We start from the raw sequence: 5,435 nt of genomic DNA, 5'->3' as shown, positions 1-5,435 counted from the left end.
AAGTGATAATCGGATGGAGCCAAGTCTGGTGAGTAAGCCGCATGCGAAAGTATTTCCCAACTAAACGCCTCAATCGTTTCCTTTACCGGTTTTGCTGTGTGTGATGGTGCATTATCATGAAGTAAAATCACTTTGTATTGTCTTTTTTGATATTCCGGTCGTTTTTCACGCAAAGCTTGATTCAAATCGATCATTTGTTGTCGGTAGCATTCAGTATTAACGATTTCGCTAGGTTTTAGGAGCTCATAATAGATGATACCCTTCTGATCCCACCAAACACGGAGCATTGTCTTCCGTCCATAGCGATTTGGCCTTGCAGTCGATGGCGATGGTTCGCCTGGAGTCATCCATGATCTCTTACGCTTAGGATTCTCGAAATATATCCACTTCTCATCGCCAGTCACAATTCGATGGAGAAATGACTTTCTTTTGTACCTAGCGAGCAGCATTTCACAAGTGGTTTTTAGGTTTTCCTGCTGTCTTTCACTCGGTTCATGTGGAAACCATTTTCCCAACTTCCGAACCTTTCCCATGGCTTTCAAACGTATGGAGATGGCTTCCCGTGTCACATTTAATCGATCCGCGAGTTGTTGTTGCGTTTGAGCATCATCCTCGTCCAACAATGCTTGCAAATCGCTGTCTTCAAACTTTTTCGGTGGTCTTCCACGTTCTTCGTTTCTCACACAAATTCGCCATTTTTGAATTTTTTAAACCACTCAAAGCACTGCGATTTACCAAGAGCATGCTCTACTGTAAGCTTCGACAAGCATTCGATGCGATTCTGCAGCAGTTTTCTTCAAATGGAAACAGAAAATCAATGCTGTCCGCAAATCGTAGTTTCCAGGCAGAAAATTCGACATGTTTGACGCTATTAAAAACTATGCTGCTGTATGAAACTTGTATGGTTGTGAGTTGAAAATCTTTACCAGATGTCAAAACAAGAAAATGGCGTCAGTGACGCGGTTTGACGGTAACTACATTGACAGCTAGAGCTACCTATGGGCAAATTCCGGTTTCATATTTACAGACCTGGTAAAGGTCACCTTATGCTCGATTTCGATAGATTAGCGTATTCTGAGTATAAAACTACTAAAGTGTATTTGTCCTAAAACTTACCGTTGCTGAAATTGGACGTTCCATTTAAAAAAAGAAAGCGGTGACCTCTACATCTTCCTAAATCTTCTCTATACCTCTATATTTACACCATATCATGTAGTTTCTTAAACCATACAACTTCTGTAAGCAACATTTTCTCGTATTGTTTGAAATAACCAAGATATTCGAGTGGACAGAGCTCGTGGGACGCTGCGTCTGTATTGTTCAACTCCAAAATTCGGCAAAATTGTGACTGAGGATTTTATCCAGTTATTAAGGAAGGAAGGAGTTTAATTAAAGGAATTTAAAGACTTCCATGTACCCTAGGCAAAGCTTATTCAAATTACGAAAAGTAGAATGAAACTTACTTACAAAGAATTTTTATTTTCCATAAAGGCCCGCAGTAGCACGAGTAAGGAAAATAACTGGACGTGCCACTTATCTTTGTTGTTGTTGCTTTTATGGAAAAATGGTTTGCGACAGAGCTGCGTTATTTTAAGCGATGGCGAAGAATTTTCCTCCGATATGATTTCTTATCAAATTTCAAAATAATCTTTTCGTCATTTTCAGCAGGATGTTTTGTAGTGAGCACATTGTTGTTTCTCGACCTCGCGGGTATTCTAAGTAAAGCGCAGTGTGTTTCACAGATTTTCACGCAAACTTTGCACATTAACTAGAGCTGAAATAATGAGAATGTGACTTTGAATACGTTCCAGTGTGGACACACACCGGCGAGAATATGTACGGGATTATATCAAGATAGCTCCTAGTGGTCTATTAGACTTAGCCATTGACAAGGGCCATACCTGCGATCAAAGCTGCACCGGCATTATATATATATATACGTGGGCACATAGTTGAGTAATCAATTTGTCGTGCAAACTTGAAACGACTAGAACGAAAATAGAAATTTATTCTGTGCGTGTTTACAGGCACTCTGCGTTTGCTTTAAATATTCCGAGAAAGTTCGTTCTAATTTTCTAAAAAAACTAGAGTAAAACTGTCCATGTCGCAACTTGAAACAATTTTTCCATTACTAATAGCCAAAAATTTAAATATTAAATGCACTCGGTTCACGTTCTCTCGTCTAGAAAGTGTTCTGAACCGAAGAGAAATGAGTTCTGGAGATAAAATAGCGCAAAGAGCCGCGATCAATGTGTAACAAATTCCGAGAAGTTCGATTAATTTTTCGTTTGCCTTGAAAAGGGGGGGAAGCGCTTGCCCGGTTCGAAGTTGAAATCAGAACGTTTATATTGAATAATTTTCGCTGAAATATGGAGGACGACGAGGCAACTTTCCCGAAAGTATCGAAGATGAAAGGAATATGTATATCAGTTGGCAAAGTTCTGACATGGCGGACCTCGCTCTCCGAAGATATGAACGTGTAATCGTGGGTAACCTCTATAATTTACCTCCTCGAACGAACGAAACGCCTAAACATCGGGGCCGAGGCGCCCCTTCTTTCTCGGAACCCTGCAATGTCAGGCGTAATTAACACGTTTACCCAACGGTGATGCGCGGCCGAATGGTCCACCAGAAAGGAAAGTGTAATTCAATGTCCGACTCGTGGACGAACATGGCCGAGCAAAGGTAACCGCACGATAACGCGGCATTCCAGCATGAGAGGGTAGTAATTAAGACCTCAACTGGTCCCAAGGGACTCCGTACGGCGCTTCCTTATATCTTATCGCTGTACCACGCTCGACTGGATGTCCATGCTTTACATATATGGGTTTATTCACCTAAGAGAGCAGTTTTGCGTCCCAGGGTCGAGCCTGTATAAAGTTCGATAGGCTCTCCCCCAATTATTGACGCCTAAGCGGGCGCGAAGACGGAAAGACGCGTCTCGCAGCAATTAAAAGTCAATTTAGAGGACTCTCGTTAGGGGAAACCACAGTCTGATAACTAATGGAGCCTGGAAACACCATTCGAGATAACCAGACAATTCGTAACTCCGATGCTCGAAGATAAAACCATCGTAAAAAATCGAACCCTCTCGACTTCACTTTTCGGACCAAACTGTTCCTCCAGATTTAACACGTTCGCGGACGTGAATGTTGTAGCATTCATTTTCATAGTGACGCGAAATGACACGAATGCTATGGCATTCAAATTTTAAAGCCAATTTTTATTCGTCGAATTTTATACAACCTTAAGTTTTTGTAATTAATATACAATTCAAAGTAATGACCAACTGTCATTACTAATGACAGTTAACCGTTTGCACTCCAGTGGTGACTATGAAGCGTTGTGGCATGATTTCAAAGAGATTACAAAAATATCACAAAATATTTGTTACATTACAAAATTTGTGTTTAATAGACTGCTAAACGTTTAAATATTATATGTAGAAATCGGATCAGTTTCGTACGAATAAAATGAAAATGTTCCAAGACGGAAGAAAAATTTAGCTTTGGAATTGAAATAGCGCCGAATGCAAAGGGTTAACTTATCGGTATTGTTTATGTCTAATCAGATTTCGGACAGTACAACTAGTTTCAAGATAAATTGCCTGTCTATTTTTGCAGCTCACTGAAATTTTTACTGTCCGTGAACGTGTTGACACTCTACTTACCTGAAAATGGGATTCTGAACGGCTATAGTACAGTGGAACCTCGCTTGTTGCGCGAAACAGGACCGGAAGTGCGTGAGAAAATCAATGTTGCGCAACGACGAAGAGAAATCATTTTGTTTCCGCGTAGCTACGAACGAGGTGGCAACGTCAATTTTGTTTCTTTGTTGATAAAAGGCAACATTCGGCAACGTTTCGATTTCAATCGAACCGTTTCAGTTTCCAAGATCGATTCGGTGGCGCCATGCTCGCCGAGTAGAAGCCGGCCGATCGAGATTATACGTTAACAAGAGACGTTTAATTTCGTAGAGGCGGTCGACGCGGCGCGGACAACGTGATAAATGTCGGCTGCAATGGGCCGGCATAGACGTTGGGAATTAGTCGTATCGCGGCGCGGTTATTTCGTTCAATTGCCCGGCAGACGATTAAATATCAGGAAACCGAACCGGTTTATACGGTTTATACGCGTCCAAGTGAGTAATCCTACCGGTACATAAATGCAGGAAAGCGAGCCCCGCCGGCAATTATACCGCGTTGCATTTTTCCCCCTTTTCTTCCTCGCCTGTAATATCGGAAAATAGTTTAACATCGTCGAACCGGTTCGGCGCGACCGTGGAACCGACGACGATGACGATGATTGTGTTCCCGTAGCAATTCTCTGTTGCAGTCATGCGACTCGCGTGATGGGCACGGCAATGTCGCGTCTTTGAGTTACTGCACTGTTTTATCCATATACATGTATATTTTTATCTCGGGTATAACGATGGATGAATTACAGGCTCGATTTTACATCATATAATTAGGTCCCGCGGAAAGTTCTGTCTGTTTTACGGACCACTTATTTCTAACGTAAGTGCCACTCGTTATATGTTATTGCCCGAAGGAACGAACTTCTTACTGCTCTCTAATTACATCCGCGGCTCCGTAATCTCTGCCGTTTTAACTTGGTATGCGATAATCGAGTGGCTAATCGAGCTTTAGGCGCGATAAGGACCGGAGAAGCTGAGGAGAACCTCCAATTTTGTCGCGTTTCCGTTTCTGCAAGAACTTGCTGAAATCGGTTCTTCAGCTCCAGTCTGTTTTTCTCTTACACCGGTTAAACATATTTCTCTGGCAGCCGTTCCAACAGTCTCTGAAAATCTGTGATTCAACAACAATCTCAATTGAGAACAGTGAATCGCACCTTGAGCGATGTAGAACTTCCTTTTTGGAAGTCTTTTTTAATATAGCGTGGTCAGTGAAAATCTTATTATTAGGCTTCCCGTCGGTACATTGTTAACCAGTTAACACGTTAAGTGCCACACATCAACCCCGGAGATTCATAGAAAGTCAGAGTAATTTAATTAACGAAACCAAAACCAGAAATTTAGAATGTACTATAGGGGATGCTGTCTTAACCCTTTTGAATTCGAAAGACTCCAATGAAATTCGGTTTATCTGGATATCTTATAATAGAAATGAATTTCTAAACCCAGTCAAAAATTACTGTCAGTCACGTGTTAACTGCGGAGTTTAATTTTAAAAATCCTTCACGGGGCGCGGAATTAAAATGAAGCAATGACGAGTATACACGTCGAACGCAGGCCGCGATTATAAATTTTACGAGAAAAGTAAAGAAAAATGGGAAAGAATTGCATTTTTACTCGATAAGAAATTAACAATTCATTAACGTCAACGAGTTTTGGATTGACGTGTACACACGTCGAACGCAGTTAACTAAGTAAGAAATCAAGAAGTCATTCGCAAACTCTACGAAACAGGAAGTAAG

The 5,435-nt window shown here is 41.3% G+C and overlaps 1 long non-coding RNA gene across 2 annotated transcripts; it reads right to left on the bottom strand.

Annotated features, from left to right (window-relative positions):
• Positions 1 to 1,663: 1,663 nt before the first annotated feature.
• On the bottom strand, positions 1,664 to 3,132 carry LOC143353086 (uncharacterized). Of its 2 annotated transcripts, XR_013082070.1 has the most exons (4): positions 3,088 to 3,132; positions 2,508 to 3,010; positions 1,902 to 1,987; positions 1,664 to 1,774 (listed from the first exon to the last, which is right to left on the bottom strand). It is a non-coding gene; the product is annotated as an uncharacterized LOC143353086 (long non-coding RNA). The 2 variants fall into 2 exon arrangements; XR_013082069.1 differs by having other exon boundaries at positions 2,508 to 3,126.
• Positions 3,133 to 5,435: the final 2,303 nt, after the last annotated feature.

This window comes from Halictus rubicundus, chromosome 4, assembly GCF_050948215.1.
Source record: "Halictus rubicundus isolate RS-2024b chromosome 4, iyHalRubi1_principal, whole genome shotgun sequence".
Classification (NCBI taxonomy): Eukaryota; Metazoa; Arthropoda; class Insecta; order Hymenoptera; family Halictidae; genus Halictus; species Halictus rubicundus.
This window is presented reverse-complemented; position numbering and strand designations above follow the sequence as displayed.